This window comes from Apostichopus japonicus, chromosome 17 (assembly GCF_037975245.1).
Source record: "Apostichopus japonicus isolate 1M-3 chromosome 17, ASM3797524v1, whole genome shotgun sequence".
NCBI lineage: Eukaryota > Metazoa > Echinodermata > Holothuroidea > Aspidochirotida > Stichopodidae > Apostichopus > Apostichopus japonicus.
The window spans coordinates 16,584,898-16,603,943 of NC_092577.1; the positions used below are offsets into that span (position 1 = coordinate 16,584,898).

The following is a 19,046-nucleotide window of genomic DNA, read 5'->3' on the forward strand; positions in this document are numbered from 1 at the left end:
GTGGAGTGTTAAAACAGTACAGTATAGGCAAAGCTATTGTAGTGAAATTTCCTGGAATACTAACTTTGATGCAATGTACAGGTTACCCATAGACAATAGGTAGGGTAGGACACCATGTCACATTAACTGCATGCAAAACAAAGGGAAATTATTCACTGTCCTTACAAATGGGGTGTATGTTAACCTCTACAGATATATATATATATAGTGTTAACAGATATGGCATTAATGTTTTAAAGGTATATATCTGGTGTAAAGGAAAGAAATGCAATAGATAAGGGAGGCAGCTCCCAATAGTATTTTGCATTGCTTCACTGCACGCAATGGTTGGAGGAGTGGAGGTTAGGGTGGGGCTGGACACAAGGGAGAAAATGTATCAAAGTTGTGTAACATTATATATAGGCAAAGTTATTGTAGTGAGATATCCTACAATACTAACTTTGATGTAATGTCAGGTTACAAATAAACAAAAGGAAGGCCAGCACCCCCCTCCCATTAACAGCATGAAAAAAATAAAGAACAATAATTCACAGCCCCCAAAACTGGGGTGTATGTTAACATCTACATACATTTAGCATTTGCAGTTATGGCATTAATGTTGTAGGCTGGTGTTTATCTGGTGTGAAGGAAACAAAATTTTGAAATTATCTAGGGAAGAAGCCCCAATGTGTTTTTGCTTTGGTTGACAGCATGCTAGGGGGAGAGGATGGGTAAGGGTGGGCCCTGGACACAAAGGATAAAATGTTTTGGAGTGGTGTACATTCATATATAGGCAAAGTTATGTGTTATATTATCCTGGAATACTAACTTTGTGCAGGTAACCCATAGACGAAAGGAAAGGCAGGACACCCACTTCCCCTCAGTTGCATAAAAGACAAATGGAAATGATTCACAGCCCACCCCCCACCAAAAAAGGGGTGTATATTAATCTCCACATATATTTAGTGTTATCAGATTTAGCACTTACGTTTTGAAGGTCTATATCTGGTGTGAAAGAAACAAAATTATGCAATCAATAAAGGAGGCAGCTCCCAATGTCATTTTGGATTGCTTCAGTGCATGCCGGGGATGTAGGGGGCGGGGGTGGACACAAAGTGGAAAATGATTTTGAGTGGTGAAACATTATATATAGGCAAACTTGTTAGTTAATGCTTTAGGAATACTTACTTTTATGACAATGTACAGGTCATAGAAAAAAAGTAGGGCCAAAACCCCCTCCGCCTAGTTGCATTAAAACAAGAGGAAAGGCTTCACTGTCCAAAAAGTGGGGTGTATGTTAACCAGTATATTTATTGTCATCAGATATTGCATACAAATTTTCAGGGTCTATTTCAGTTGTGAATTACAGTAACAAAACTATGCAATTAATACGGGAGGTAGCTCTCAATTTGAGTTGCATTGGGTCTGCATAGCACGAGATGGAGAATGGGTAAGGGTACAGATTGAAGAAACAGGGGATGGTGTTTTGGAGTTGGGTAACATAAGTAAATGAAATATCGAACACTGTTAATGATTGGGCAGGCTTTGTACCTCCCCCTTTTTGCAAGACAGATACATTGATTCACTGCATACCAGGGGTGAAGGATGTGTAAGGGCAGCGATTAAGAGAAAGAGGAAGATGTTTTGGAGTAGGTTCATTTAGTTTACAAATGGTATAAGTGAAATATCCAGGACTGCTACTACCTTGACCTGAATGGACAGGTCAGCCACTGAAAAGGGAGGATGATACATAACAATTCATTAGGTACATAGCCAAGGTATTATCCTATAGTATAGGGTTCAATCATGGAAAACAAACAATGAAGATGAAATTATTTGTTCCAAATGAGTGTTTGAAACTTTGAAGAAACACATTCCTCTCCAGTCTAAATGTAGAAAAAAGACAAGGATGGGGAAATGTACTGCAAAGTGAATTACTACATTTTCCATCTTGTTCCATCTGGTTGCCTAAATAATCTACAAAAGATTACAAAAGCACAAACACAAATGAAGACAAACTTCATGCTTTTTTAATTGTCACATTTATTAACCTACACAAAGGGTTTTACTTGTGTTATGTAATCCCAAGAGGATTAAACTTATGCAAAGCGTTTGGACTGGCAACATGTTACATAATATTTCAATTGTGAGTTAACAAATATATTCAAAAGTAGGACAGGTGGATCAACCATTAATGAATGGGTCTATTATGCATATAGGACAATACCAATTTGTGACAGTTGACTTTAAAGAATACCTGAAACAGAGGATTCCATCACTATGAAATGCTTAATTTAGGCAGAATTCTGGCCTTGAAATCTTATAGTACCGGTACTACAAAATAGCGGAATATGAGCCTAAGTTGTTTCCTTCTGTCTTTTATATATATTTTTTATTTTATCTTTTATTTTCAAGCTTTCATGCTGCTTTCTTTAACCTGCAAACCTAAGGGTCAAATGTTTTATCAGCGAATCTGGCTCCACAAGACCACTTAGGCTTGACTACAATGCCTTTTGTCCTTCATAAATTGTGAATGTCTTTGAACATGAGATTGTCAGTGCAGGCCATAGAAGTCCTAGTGGGGTATGTGTGCTAGACTGAGTAGTACTCCAGCTACTTGGAATGATTAGACAACAATGCTTAAAGCGTAATTTTTCAGCCAGTTATTTCCATTTCAATTGTTAACTCTACTGTTAAAAGTGCATACATGATCCTTAACATACCAAGTATAAAGGCACTTTCAGTGTGCATTTAAATAAAAAAATTACATCTGAATGGTGGTACTATCCAGTGGCGTAGAAAGGTACTTTTGAGTGGGGGGGGGGCTGAAGACTGATGGCCGGCCTGGGGGAGGGGTCTAAGAGGAGGGGGCTGCCCCCTCCCCCTTTGGAATTTTTTTTGCATTTCCAGGTGGCCTCAGATGCAATTTGGTGCAATATAGCACACTTCAACTCCCACTCCATTTTGTAAAGAATTTTGCATTTTCACCTGGCCTTAAATGCAATTTGGTGCTCCAAATGAGATTTTTTTCTCATTTGGAAATGAAAAAGGGGTTTTCTGACTTGCGGAGCGGGGGGGGGGGGGCGGAATGATACTTCCACCCCCCCCCCCCCCAAATTTTTCACTGGGGGGCTGGCGCCCCCAGCTCCCCGATTCCTACGCCCTTGGGACTATCTATATCATATTTTAAGTCATTCTCAATATTGACTTTCACAGTAGGTTTGGTGATTTCTTTTCATGCGAAGGTGATCAAAGATAGCTGCAATACATATGCATGAAATGAAGAATGCACCAGTATGCTATTAAGTGAAGTACATGGTGGCTACAGCACAAAATGAATGAAATGAAGAATTCCAATGCTTGACACTATATGCTTGGTTATTTTATGCATAGGGGGTCAAAGATACAACACAGAATGCATGAGATAATTAATTTCAATGTTTGACAGTATATTAGGTGCTTTTTTCATGCAAAATTATGTCAATTATGGCTACAACACTGAATGCAAATGTCATATATTTTTAGGAAAATCCTTGTTGAATAATTCAAGTCAACGATGCAAAAACAACTCCAGAGATCAAAATGATCCAATGAAAAATGAAGATTAAGATTAGGTCATTTCATTACAATAATTCAATACAATTGAATATAATAATTCAATTTATAGAATGAAGACAGTGTACTGGTGATAATTAGCTTCAGTGACAAGAGTCTCAACATAACACATGCAGACACTTATGCTTAACAAACAAGAGCCAAACTAAGTGTCATACAATAGGGTATCAATTATTATTGGTTTTATCGAATTGACAGATTTCGTTTCTCCCTGTTAATACAGCAAATTCCAATGAAACTTGTTTCAACCTGTTGTGACTTAAATGATAAATACAGCAGGAGCCACTACTGCTTTCTATTGTATAAACTTGTAAGTATCTTGTTGAACTTGTTGTGACTAATAACAGTCAATTGGTGTTGAACTTGCTAAACCTTTTTTTCTATTTTATTTCTTTTTAAAGTCTCTTTTCTTATTCCAATGTGGCACATTGATTCCACTATTAAGAAGGGAAAATAAACAAAACTCTGTAAGAAAAATGTGTTGTGTGAATATTGTGTGTTGAAAAATAAGTAAAGTTTCATAAATAATTTAGAAAATTGGCAATGAACAGTCACATAACAACAAGAGAACAGCTAAAGTAGAAAGGATTTATGCTCTGCAAGAAGGAAGATTGTGCTGATGATCAGATATACACATTTTAATGAATCACCCATGGTACAATGTTTGTAATGTGCATCGTGTAACAACAATGTATCATGATGATATATTGATGAAAAACTAAGCTGAGTAAAGCCATGTGAAATTTACTTTAACTATCATTTGAGATTCATCCAAATGGGCATCACATTTACAGTAGACTGTCAATTTTGCTTTTATTAAACATGAAAGTTGTACTGATAAGAAATTAAATTTCACATTAATGAATCAATGGAGGTAAAGTGATAGAAATGAACAGTGTATCAAAGGTATTCTCTATTGGCCCCAAATATGCTATATAGTCAAATATGGTCACCTTTTGTCAAAATTCTTAATTGAAATGGTTCTTGATTTCTTTTTGTCGAGAAAGCTGAGATCCAGCCAAGGTCTTTGAACAGAATGGGCACTGTGACAATCTCTGTGGACATCCTTGCCTTTGCTGAAGCGGTTTATGAGCTGTAAATAAGAAGTAAAAGAAATGACAAATTGCACTTAAACCATGGTTGCAAATGCATTGGTAACACCCACGGTCACCACAAACTGCCCAATTACATTCACTGTACACAGAGCCAATCATTACTGATATCGACATTGATGTCTTCTTTAATAAAAAAGAAATATAGATTTCAATAAATTCAGATGAAGACACTTTCACAACTTTCACGAAGTGTTCCCAGTTCCATGCTTCTTTCATCAGGTTCTGGTGTAAATTTTCCTGTGGTATATGATATATATATGATAACAGCCTAAATTACTTATAGCTCTGGTTGGATTATTCATCAACATAGCCATATTGTGGTTTAGAATGATTTAAGGGACAAGGAGTTTTACAGTCTAGTTAGTCCAGTCTTGTCTTACAGTGTAGTTAGTCCACTCTTGTCCATTCTGTGTGTTTCACCACTTGATTTCACATTGCAATAAACCAATATTACATGTGAGTGACAGATTAGCAATGTTGTGTAGCAACGGTACATAACGATGAAGAGAATGAATACTACAGGCTTCTACATTTTAAAGGAAAAACAAAATACTTCATTTCTGTTTTACTACACTTAACTGTTTCAAACTTTCATTCTGGCTGACCCAAAACAAACTATGACGGCAATTAAAGGGTGTGAAGACTCGCGCAAAAAGAACATCTAATGCCGGTAATCTCACCTACTTTCGAATGAGGTGTAACAGAAGTGTTAGACACCACCATCGATGCCATAAAATACACACACAGCTTGCTACCGTCGGTAATAAGACACCAGTGTACAGTCAGTACATACAGCTGCGGTCAATACCCATGGCACAGTGTATACACGATACAGCAATGGACATCTCAGGTCCAGCTTTTAAGATAACACGGTATCACGTTTCATTACTCTCAGCATTTTGAAGCGACACGAACAAAACTTCACTTGCAAGCAACAGAAAGTTAAGTTTTGCAGATGGCCGCACGCGGTTTGGGGCGAGTCTTCATTGCCTTAAATCTGAAGTAACATAGACATAAAAACTATGGGCTATGAGCTTCCTGGTTGACTATGGTTTTACTTCTTGACATTTCCAAAAGCAAAGCAAGCTTTTTTCAGTCAATATGGTGCAAAAACACATGAGTTTAATCAAATTCAACTCTTGTATGAGACATAACTTGGAAGTTAAAGAGGGGATGAAATGGTGGATTTTCATGTCTTAGAAATATTTATCTACATTACTTCAACACCATGCATTCACTACTTCCCGTAAATGCAGCTGCCAAAGCCAGAAATTTGCTGTCCAAGTACTCCCTAGAGAACTCCCGAGCAGACACTTGTGAAAAAAACCTGCAGTTCATATGACGTCAGTAAAGGGACCATTTCAGCCAAAGCCGACTGCCCGATATTTACTGTTACGGCGTCATTCAGTTTACTACGTACAGGTAACTACAACACACTCTCCTCATCAACTGAAAAGTCATCTCCCGAATCTTCCGATTCCGAGGAAATGGGCCTTTACCTCTCAGAACATTCAAAAGCTTTGACAACAATTATCTTCTTGAGGAAGAAGAGGAAATAGTTTTTGAGGGTGATGAAGATATTGGTGTTTTATCCTATAAATTGAGCCCCTTGCAGAAGAATTGTAATACGTTCCCGATGGCCGAGACGCGTTGCTGCCGATGGAAGTCCCCGAGCAGAATGGTTGGACTATCCTGAACCGAAATTGGACGGTTGAGCATAAACAAAACCACCATTATTAAGACCATAATATGAGTTAAATTTACTCGAATGTCGATGATCCTGCTACTTAACATAGTAGCAAATCTTCTAGAAATTGTGTTACTTACAGTACAAGTGCAACCCTATAGTACTAGTAGTAGTAACATGGGTCTAGACCTAACTAATAGACGTTCTATAACAGGCTAGCCTGTGTAAGTTGTATCATCCAATTGTTACGTTAAAATCATAACACAACGCCAGTCACCTAATCTCAATTACTATAGAGCACTGCAACAGTGTAATGTTGTGTGTACTCAGAAGTTTAAGAATGTAAAAAAAGCGTCTCGGAAGTGATCTGGGTTCCTTGACCATATATACAACAATTTTGTGGAAAGATTTTATTGCCCGACAATTTTTGATTCTTTATTCCTGGAGGATGCAAGCTTTGTTTGACACAAATTGTGTATCATTGGAAAGCTACGAGTGTATATAAAATGATGATTCATAAATCTGTCCATTTCACCCCCTCTTTAAGTGTCATGTATGCCTACAGATTGTGTGCTTGTCCTTATGTAAATGAGTATTAATGGTTGACCAGCTTACTGTGATGAGGATGAATTTCCCCATGCTCTTTCTTCTCCTCATATCGGACATGCTTAAATGTGAATGCTTGATTATAGTCTGACTAAATTTGTATATGAAAGGATGAATTCAGGCAAGTTTTTGAGTGGAATTCTTCTTTATAAATTGATCAATGTCTAAAGATAAAGAGTTAATATCTAAACAATGTACCCACTGCTACTTGAGGTTTTCAGACTTTGGCCTTGAATTTCAACTCAACCCTCTAGCCTTTAGATGAAAATGGTCACTAAATAGCCTTAATTGTTGTTTCCAGTTTATTACCAAAGTAAGAAAAGTTTGTATTTCAGTATGTGTAAATGCTACATTGCAAAATCTGTTGTGTTGTGACCAATTATAGCACGCAATAGCTAGGAAAGTTTCGTAATTATGTTATCAACCTGCCACCTTCACTGATGGTCACCATCGAGGTAAATGAATCTGGAGGATTCATGTCAATTGGGCGCGCGCGTACCATGCGTGGAGGGTCATGTGATGTGTTCCAGGGTGGTACCAAACTGATATTTCTGTGTAGCAGTTCGAGAATAGTGTTAGTGACTTTGTGAAAGATTTGTCGGTTCGGACATGGGAACTACCGGCATAAGAAGGTACTGGTACTTCATAGCTAATATGCTAACGTTAGACATGCTGGCACAGAACAAGTACAGATACATTGGGCTTGCAGCGGGAAATGTCGATGTCTGAATTGTATTATCAAGAACGATTTGTTGTCGAAAAGGATTGTTGAACTGGACGTGTTGCTGTGGGGAAATGTTTAGTTCAGTGCAACCATGGAATTCTCCATGGGACAGAGCCTAATGCTGCTCGACGGGAATATAGCTATCACGGTTATGCACGGTTATTGCTAGGTAACGGATGTCGTCTGCTGCTCTAAGCACGCGTACACATTTACGTACTAGTTCATTTACCTGGATGATGGTCACTATGAAGTAGTCTGCACAGCTTGACACTGTGAGGTTCTTCGTGTAAACACTGTGTGGTAATATATCGTTATATGTCGACAGTGTAGTTTACAAGACAGTGTCTATACACAAAGATTCTGATACAAGGAAAGATATGTGCCAGGCAGTGCAGGCTAATTGTTAAAATGAGGTCATTTTACGACCATGGCAGGTGAATTACATAATTGTAGGAAACTTTTTTTGCGGTAGCATGCTATATTTGGGGCCAAAACAGCAGTATGACCTATAAGATTATATCTTCAACAGTTGTTCTGTTCTAGTCATATACCTCACTTTTTTATATGTGGTTTATTGTACAGTAACATAAAGATGACATAAAAGCAAGCAGAGTGCAGTTAGCTGGAAATTTACAAGGTACTACATTTAGTTAGCCGGCTAAGGACAATCCTGTGGAGAAACAGTCAAACTCACCATCCTCATCTGATTCAGAGACTGAATATTTTCCATCTGTCTTGTTGTTGCAGTCAGTTTGTGTGTGTTTCTGCAAAACAAATATCCAACACATCATAATTTTGGAAGATCAGGAAGATTGAACATAACTAGCTGAATGAGATGAAATCATGTACAATTAAAATAGTATATGATGTCAAAAGTCCTATATATATAAAAATTTTTAAAATCAAATGGTAGATTATTCAAAAACTATTTTACACCATATATGATTAGCTGTTATCAGCATGCTTCTTTTCAATTGTGTCACATGTCAGGGTAATTGCTTACTCTACAGAGAGTCATTGCATTTTTTTGTACAGGAGAGTCAAATTCTTATAGCAAGAGAAAATAGGTGGGACATATACTATGTGGTATGTACATCCCTTCAGCTGAAGTGGAAGCCAAGAGATACAAATTTACAGCCCATTTGCCATCACCATTCCCCCTACCCTTCAATGGGGTGTATACTTAACCTATACAGGTTATAGCAAAAGTTTCAAGGTATACAATATTTTGTGTGAAAGTAACAAAATTACAAAATCAATAAGGGAGTTATCTCTCAATGTGATTTGGCATTGGTTCAATACATACCAGGAGTAGATGATGGTAAATGTAGGAATTGAACAGAAAGTGGGAGGGTTCTTTAACGTGGGTTAAAATAGTACATAAATGAAATACTACTATTGCTACCTTTAACCTCAAAGTACAGGATAGCCAAAGCAATGGAGGTCGAGGCAACTCCAACAACCCCCCCCCCCCCCTAACATCCTTAGCTTCAAGACAGAACGGAAATGTTTTACAGCCCGGCCCCTGAATGATTCTCCCATTGCAAACAGGGTAAAAAGGGTCTATGTTAAAGGTATGCTGTATTGACCCCAAATATGCAAAATTTTCAAATATGGTCCATTGCATATGGTCATAATTTTTATACTCTTCATATTACCACCCTGAAGGTAATTTACCTCACTGGGACATCCAGCCATCTTCTTTGCTTATTTAGCATTATGGGAAAAGTTTAGAGGGTAATGCCTCCAGGAAAAGTGCAGTTTGAAATCATATAGCAAGTATACCATTTAGTTAGGGGCCTATACATCTTTAACCTCTATACATTAAGAGTGATCAAGAGAAATATATTGGGTTGGGATAACTTAAGTACATATAGGCAAAGGTATTAGTAAGTATATAGGAATACCACCTTTGAAATTAATTTATTAGCCAGGCAACAAAAAAGGAGGGCAGAGGATATACCCAGTAGCTTATCAAAAGGAAGGGGATCAAACGGGGATCAGGACCGCCAAGAAGTCATCCCTTAGCTTCCAGATGGAAGGTATAACAGAAGTTTTTTAAACAATACCGCTGACATTTGTTCATCCCTTAGGTAGAAAAGAACAGGGCAGGAATACGCCCAGTAGCTTGGACAAACAAGGGGGGGGGGGAGGCAGAGCATCCACAGGGAAGACTTAATAGGACATAATCAGGACCACCAAGAAGTCTACCCTCAGCTTCCAGATGGAAGCCAGCTGGGGGTACACTTCAGAGCCCCAATGATCACCCCCCCCCTCCGATCCTTCCGTTGGAAACAGTTTAAAATAGGGTCTATGTTAACCTATACACATTGAGTATTGCAGTTATCAAAATAAGACAATCAATAAAGGAAGCATTTCTCAATTTGATTTTACATCGTTTCATGCATACGAGGGCATGGAGAATGGGTGAGGGTACAGATTAAAGGAAAAATGTGACAAAGATATTTGGGAGTAGGTGAACATTATTACATATAGGCAAAGGTATATTGGGAAGTATATCTAAGAATACTACCGTGAAATTAAATCGGTTAGATAATAAAAAGAAGAAAAGTAGGGTAGGGATATATCCTGTAGTTTAGCCAAACAAGGAGGGGAGGATAAGGGGGGGGGGGTTAAATCAGGACCACCAAGAAATCTACCCTTAGCTTCCAGATGGTAGCCAGCTGGGGGAATATTTGATAGCCCATCAAATAGAAAATTTGATAGCCAGGCGGAGTGTATAGCCTAGTGGTTAACGCCGGCGTCTCCCAGTCATGAGATCCCCGGTTCGATTCCCCGCCGACAGCAATGTGTGTCGTCTGGCAAGGGTGTTGTTCAATAACAACTTCCTGACGTTAAATGGATGTGTGCCGAGAGATTGGCTACGGTCAGCTTGCGAGTCTATAAGCCTCCATGGCTTCTTTCGCGAGTTCCTGCTTGCGGGAAGATCACTACACATACATACATACATACATACATACATACACACATACATACACCCATACATACATACAATAAATCCCTGTGGCCCATTGCAAATATGGATAATTGGGGTCTATGTTTACCTCTTCATAATTGAAAGTTATCAATAACATAATAAGGCAATCTAAAAGGGAGGAAACTTTCAATCTTATCTTGCATTGGGTCTGCTTAACAGGTTTAGAGGAGGGGTAGGGTCGAGATTGAAGCGAAAGGGGGAGATGTTTTGGAGTGGGGTAACATTATTAAGTATGCTATATTAATAGTGAACTGTCTAGCACTGCTATTTTTGACCTTAATGTACGTACAGAGCAATACAGGACAAGAAATTCCCCATCCCCTTGCCATTTGTTGCAAAACAGAAGCCAAGGGATAATTTTTCACAGCCCCAATGTTTCTCCTCATTACAAACAGGGTCAAAAGGGATCAATGTTAACCTCTGCACATGCAGTATTGCCTGCAGTAACAAAATTAGGCAATCAACAGAGGAGGCAACTCTCAATGTGGTTTTAGAGTGACTATTCTAACTGGGCATACACAATTTCTTAAAGTTATTGAATGAATGAACAAACATTTACAGATACACAATGAACATGAAGTTTACCCACTAAAAATCCCAAATGCATAAATGGCAATAAGATGTATACAGATCAACCTCACTATAGTGCTTTAATATTGGATTCTATGCAGTACTCTTTTTGCCTTTTTCCAATTTATTTGGTATTGACTTGTCCGCTTTCTAGTGAATACTTTAGGATATATTATTCCTTTCAACATTTCATCATGGACTGGTTTAACTTTAAGTTATGAGTAGGGGATAATTGCTATCTGTATGGAATAACATATGAAGCAAGCATGAATGAGTTCTGACACATTATTACAATGTCAACATTAAGTTTATTTAAGGTGATCCTAGCAGGTTAGGGTCATGTACCATAGATCCTATTGCTCAATTGACACATGCTTTTGCAATTTGCATTCTTGCATTGTAATTGCAAAGAGATATCTTATAGTTTTAACACATTGACATAGTCATAGATTTATCGATTTTATTAAATGTTTTCTTTTAATGGGGTTGCAATAAAAATAGATATTTAAATAATCAAACATAACCAACTAATCAACCAAGTAAACAATCAATCAATACTGTAAAATAAAAGCAAGCCTTTGTCAAAGTTAAAGTACAGTAAAGGCTGTTAAACGAACTACAGTATTGATTAGATGAGCATGATTTATATTGCTCTGTTTTACACAGCCTTAATTTCTATTGATGAATCTTTCTTAGATGATCAATAAAGCAGAAGGATTACCTTCAAAAGGCCACAAAAGGACATGTTTTCCAGGCTGGAACTGTCATTGGTCGCTGCCTGGAAGAAATTTCATTTTGTAGATTTGAATGAAGTATCATGAAAGAGTATTTTAAATAAAGGGCAACACTAAATATAAGTGTATTTTACATGAAATAGGTTTGTGGTTTCAAACCAGTGTACTTAAAACAGTAGTCAGCAAACTTTTGTCTGCAAGAACTTTTGACAGCAAGAAATTCAGGCACTCAGCCATGAACAAACTGATTACCAGCCAATCCCATGCTATCCCCCCTCCCCCCCCCCACACACTCACACCTCCACAGAAATACAAAGTCTTAACTCTCCAGAGAAAGGGCTTATCAGAGTATCACTTTTCTGTGTGGTAAAAAGAGCTAGTGCACAGGTGCAATCATATCCATAAATGTCTGCAACTTACCTGACTTATAAACAAATTTGTCCGAAACAACAGAATGGAAAACCAGGGGAAAAAAAACTTACGGGTACTACAGAGTTATCTCTGACATCACTGTCTGTAGCTTCTTCCTCATTCTCTGGCTGCTAAAGAGAAACAAATACTCCTCAATTGATTTTAATATTAATGAAATTCAATGCACTTTAAAGAATTGATGTAAGTAGAGATATGAAGGAGAAGGGGGGGGGGGGAGGTTCAGGTACCTAACGGTACTGTGGTAACTTCTCTAGAATTACTGTACAACATTACCAGACAGAACATAACATAAAAAAATCATAACAACTAAAAACTACTCCAATGTTGCTTTTTAACTTGGGAAGTTTGCACTTACTTGTGCATCATTACTTTGAGTAAAAATATTGGCCATATTCCGAGGCCTGTTCTTATGTTACAACTGAACATTAGGCGTAACATACATCAATTCTTGAAGAATCAGACGTGTTTACTGATGAAATACAGTAGCAGCTTGTGACTATGGCGACTATGGATTCGAGTCGTATCAACATTTCTACAGTAACTGTAATTTATTTTTCGGGGGCATTGTGGCAAACATTAAACACAATGCGGCAATAGGTTTCCTGAAGAAACTTATACATTTTGTAAAAAAATATAACTTTACATTTTACGTCGGAACCGGGTAGTATGTTCGGAACCAGGTAGCAATCAGTTGGGCGGGTACTTGGGTTACTTGTGCAAACACTAGTTTATATCAATCTCATATCAAAGCTTTAAAGAGACTATTGCAGCCGGATCAAGACCTTTTCTGTATAATAACATGACACAAAATCTTAAAATTTTGCAAGAAAATTGGTATGTGTAGCAATTGAGATGTGAGACGTATACATCTCCCATGATCACAGAAACTGCAACAAATCAACTAATTGTATCTTAAAGATCTGTACTTACTGGCCCCATATTAAGCATGCTATCACTTTAAAAGCTTATGAGATTACATTCTAGCTGTAGACTGTAGAAGTTAAAAAAAAAGCTCTGACTTCAAATTAGCCTGGAAATATATACATCATTCTTCTTATGTTTTTCACTAGTATGTGTTCTTCTGGTACAGTTCAGTTTGCAAAGACGATGAAAAAATAAATGTTGTTAAACTGATTGATTCTGAGAGGTTCAGATCATGTCTAGCTTGGCTTGAGCATTATCTCTTGTAGAGTTGGCATGTTGAATGTTGGAACTTGGAATACAGCAAGCACACTTTAAGTTACATATAAACTCTGACAAAATGCTTTGTACTAAGTTTAACTGGAAAAGATACAAAATTTAACAATGTACTGTACCTATTTTGTCATCTATCCAACAAGATGTCAATGAAGTGTGATCTGTTTTCTCTTTGCAGTAGTTAATAGCTGCCTGCAAATGGCTATTTTTTCTTAATCTTGGACATAACTTCATGTACAGGTCTGAAATACAAAATAGGTGTAAGATGGATGGTCACAACTCTTCTAAGACTAAAGTAACAGTACAGGCCTAGGATATGTTACGTTACTCTATGAGTATTATACATAGATGTGACTGAGTTCAAAGACACCCTTCTCTAATCTGCACTATTTGAACAATTGTGTCTGGCCATAAATGAGTAAAAAATTCTAGACTAGTCAAGCATAGCAGGCTGGTGGGCTTTATCTCCAAAAGGTACGTTGAAGCGTGAGCATTCTCATTATGTTCCCTGTTGATTGAATATACAATCTTATATGGACTAAAATGAAGTCAATCCACTTCCATAAGTCATGAAGATTTTGATAAAACAATTGTCCAGCCTAAGCTCAAATTTATTGACAGCCAAACCTTCCAATATTTCCCTATCAAAGCATTGTTCAATTGAAATGACACAATTCACATTGCACTAATGGCAGTGGCAGTGGTGACAGCTGCTTTGATTTGCCAGCATGATAAATGTGATACTTACTTTCTTAGTGAGTGTCACGCCTGCATTGTATTTTAGCATTCCTTGTGGTTGGAAATTTCCACCGGGCAGCCTAGGCCTTTGCAAATTGTCATTTCTGCTTTCGTGTAATGTATGCAAATTCCAGGAGGTGAACAATGGGGAGACGGGTTCTTCTCGGGTAATGTATGTAGATCCGAGCAAGTGCATAATGGGAAACGGGTCCATCGGAATTCGTAGATTGTGCTTTGGCGGGTAAGGGCAGGGGTCAACTTAAGGTCGCTATATAAGGATTGGGGTGTGGTTGGATGAGGCATTCTGTGTGAGTCTCACCACCGTCCGGTCTTCGCCGTCTTATTCCTCGGCTTCTGTGTGTTAGCCGTTATCCAGGCTTCTTTGTATGAGCCTAGGCTTCTTTGTATGAGCCTAAAGACTGGGAACGTTGATATTTTGTGGCGTTGCGTTTTAGCCTAAGCCATATCAGCGTATCCTGAGGATTACTGTGTGTATCCGTTCTTGTCTTATTCGACGAAATCATTTTGGACACATTTCTGTGTATATGTACACCGCAAAGGGCCGTTTTACTGTGTGTTACGTCCCTGGCCGTTTGACCAAGTTAATCCGGGATTTACTAATAGGACGATCCCGTAAGTTGATTTTTTTGTCCGTATTACGCATTTAATTGGTATCTGTATTGTTGATCGCACAGTAGGGATTGTGGAGAAATTAATGTATTGTATTTCAAAGAGTCCTCGATCTATGGCTCGCAATTCAGGCAGTTTGTTGAAATGTTTATCCATGCTTAGGCATACGAATTTGTAATTGTTTAGGGTCAAATGCGTTTAAAGCATTTAAGGTATTTTTAGGTCGTATAAGTGTGTGCGAATTATAAGTTCGCCTTAGTGCCTTTGGTTGGGTTGATTGATTTTGTAGATTATCATATGTAGTGGAACGGGTAGTTATCGTCAATTTGAGGGCGTTCTAACCATGTTGTTTCCAAACATCGGGCTGCCGCCATTTTGTTATTGTGATATGTAGTATCGAGTACCTATTATGTGTTTCATGGTAATGGTTGACCCGGAGGTTCTTGGTATTATTTGGTAAATAGTGACACCATATTGGTTGTGTGTTGCTTGCTGACTTTACGTCAGATAGGGGCTCTTGACGTCATAGTTTGACAATATTCGTTGGTATAGATATAAGTATAGCCATGTGTTTGCCATTTGGCGCATGCCTGAGAGTAGTTTTGTTGTGTTTTTGTCATATAGGGTTGCAGTGTTGGGGCCCGACGGCTACGCTGGTGTCAGGGGCTCGCCGTACCGTCTGGAGCTTCCTGCAGGGTACCAGCCGGAAGAAATCTAGCGATAGAGAAGAAATCTAAGCGATTGAGAAGAAATCTAAGCCATAGAGAAGAAATCTAAGCGATAGAGAAGAAGTCTAAGCGATAGGGAAGAATTAAGCGATAGGGTAGATCCTTAGTAGAGTTATTTGGAAGGGTTGGTCGGGTTAGCGAATGCTAACCGACGTGTGTATTTTTGTGTTGGGTATTTATATGTTTCTTTTGTCGAGACCAAAAAGTCATTGGTCGAGTTGTAAATAAATTATATGTTTCATTTCGCAAAATTCTTGGTGGTCTGTCATTTATTTATGTCATTCGTCTCGGGTGTCGAACGCTAAGCAGATTGAGACGTGTCCAGGTGGGGGATTACTCCTTTACTTGTGACAGTGAGGATGCATTGAATTAGTTGAATTTGCGATTGATTAGCCTACACGTAGTTTGTAAGTTGTAGGACTACCAGTACTGCAGTACCTAGTACTAGGTATCACCATTGAATACATTACACGTGCAGTAGTAACTAACTGTAGTATATAGTAAAGGCTTCATGATTGACCCACCCTCGTAATTGACACACCTTCAAATATTACTAGCAACGATACAGCAGGCCACCTAAACATTTTGCAGTGTACCAGAATTACATATTTCATCAGCTTGAATCCATTTCAGCTATTTGCTGACCAAATTGTGGTTTTTCTGAAGCTTTTAACACCCTCCACCCAGTTTTGCACGTTTCTTGGTCATTTGGAATCTTACACCCTAAAAATAACCAACATTACCTCAATATGATACCACTTATCTCTGGGACCTGACCTGTCTGAGCTTAGTCAATTGATGTATACTAAGGCCTCACTACACTACACTACAGTTAGCTTATCAACGAATGTGTCAATTTAGGGGTATGAAAGAACAAAGTGGCTATTCTTACGACTAGTTGTAAGAATAATTTCCGACTACGCATGCGCAGTTGCTATTTTCATGACCAGGAGTACTATTTTTACGACGAGGAATAACAATAATTTGCGGTTAGGGTAAGGGTTAGGATTGAGGTTTAGGGTTATGTTTAGGGTTAGGGTTACCCCTACTACATGGCAGTTGCTTTATTTACTTTACTGCACTTGAATTTGCCTTTGTCGTAAGAATAGTTTATAAATAATTGTTACGACTCGTCGTAAGAATAGCCACGGCCATGAAAGAACTTGACACGGCAGACATTTTGAGGTCAAATTCTGCTCAATTGTACAGTGCATAAGCACAGAACCCTAAATATTTAGAGATCATTACATTTCTGAGGAACTACACATATGAAAAACACATACAGTTGAGTGATTTGGATTTTTCCTTCATATACAGTACTGTACATCGTTGATCAAATCCTATAGGCTTAAGTGCGTCAATTATCCCACATACTAGTAGTAGTAACACGTAAATTTAGGCTACAATTCTTTACAACAGCAAGGAAGCCCCAAAGCCCCCTACTCATGACCTTCAAATATAAACAAGTAGCCTAATGAATGAGATAGGTACTTGTTCGGCTCGGCACACTCGATACCTCCTACCCTATAGTACCTAGCTTAGGCTTGCCTAAGGTACAGTATGCCATACAACCGGCTAATATGCACAATTTCCATCCAATAATACTGCTGTTAGTGGCGACAAGTTTCACATAAAGTATATTGGATATTCAGGCAATGCGTAAGCCTTGGTTTCAAGTGAGCACCTTATCGGTAGTCTTTAAAAAAACAATTTACAGCTAAAATGAGATACTTACGTTGCTGGATGATATACAGAATGTGTACAACAGTCGTAGCCTACTTCGCGTACGTACGAACAGTGTATACGTCTGTGCTGTGTCTAAACTGTTGATGGCGCCATGTCGTTACAAGTCTCGTACTGCGATGGTCTAAAATTGCCAATTTTCGTTATTTTACATCCAGAATATTCCAAATTTCACCAAGAATAGCAATCATGTGTCTTTAATACAAATTCGGGATGTCGCTGATATATATATCCTACTTTTCCCGTATATTGAGCATATATCCTACATACACCGTATGCGAAAATAACGTTATATACACTGTTGAGTGAGGCTCAGATTTGCAGTGAAAATGCTCTTTATCGCAAGAACATACAATTAATTCTAAGTTAATTTCTGATAAATACCATCATGTTGTCTACATTCGAAGTGAAATTTGTTTACACAACGCACGATATTTGAAATGGTAATGTCTCAGACTTATGTTGACAGATGTTGACAGATACTCAGACAGATGCCCAAGGTACACATAGGCCCCAGCTACCACCCACGAATGTAAACATATGCCCGCATTCATAACTATATATATATATATATATATATAATATATGTATATATAATATATGGGTGTTCATTCTCGTTTCCTGGCCTCTTGCTAACTTGCTTGAGACACCTCAATTTTTATGTAGAAAAAGGGCACATTTTTAACCTGGGGAAAAGTGGGGGGGGGGCACGTGCCCCCTGTGCTCCGGTTCCGCCGCCCTTGATTACAGACATTGGCTTAATCGGCATGGATGCATTTAATATTATGCATTGCTAGCAAATGCACATTATTTGCACACATTTTTAACTAGATAAATTCACATATTGATATCTGCTGACCTGATATGTTTGGTGGGGCTTATTCGCAGGGCAGCCTTGCGAATAGCCACACACATACACCTTATTCACAGGGCAGCCCTGCGAATAACCGGACACAAGTATCTTATATCATGGGCAGCCCTGCGAACAGCTGGACACAGACACCCCATTTGCAGGGCTGCCCTGCGAACAGCCAGACACAAGCATCTTATTTGCAGGGCTAGCTTGCGAATAGCCAGACACATACACCTTATTCATATATAGGGCAGCCTTAGACTGGGTTAACGGGCTCAGTAACTTTTGGGGCTATTCGAATTTGCTTTTGGGCACCAGCTATCTTTTTGAGAGTCTTAATTGGGAGCCCCTATATTTTAGGAATTTATTTGCCTTTGGGATATCTTAATGCTGTTAGGATTGGCTTTGGGAGCCTAGGGCCTTAAGACTGAACCAGTCTAGCATTAGTACCGCCAACATAAAATATGTCATCCCTCATTTTCACCTTTGTTTTTGCAGAGTGACTGCTCATTTCCATGTAAAGGTGTGGGAGGGAGGGGGGGGGGGGGAGTGTCACACCCATGACCATATTGGCTTTCAGGCAATGTCGGCTTTTGAGGCATTTCAAGATAAGCTCCCTTAAAATAAGCTTTTAAAATTGAACTGCTGAGGTTCCAAAAATTAGCTTATGAAGTGGCTAAGAGTGTTTGGGCCCAAA

The 19,046-nt window shown here is 38.5% G+C and overlaps 1 long non-coding RNA gene across 6 annotated transcripts; it reads right to left on the reverse strand.

Moving 5' to 3' along the window:
- Positions 1 to 4,115: 4,115 nt before the first annotated feature.
- LOC139984472 (uncharacterized) lies at positions 4,116 to 17,507 on the reverse strand. Of its 6 annotated transcripts, none has more exons than XR_011799084.1 (5): positions 17,489 to 17,507; positions 12,511 to 12,567; positions 12,016 to 12,072; positions 8,421 to 8,490; positions 4,116 to 4,687 (listed from the first exon to the last, which is right to left on the reverse strand). It is a non-coding gene; the product is annotated as an uncharacterized lncRNA (long non-coding RNA). The 6 variants fall into 6 exon arrangements; XR_011799082.1 differs by having other exon boundaries at positions 12,511 to 12,570; XR_011799080.1 differs by lacking the exon at positions 17,489 to 17,507 and adding an exon at positions 13,777 to 13,877.
- Between the last annotated feature and the right edge of the window lie 1,539 nt (positions 17,508 to 19,046).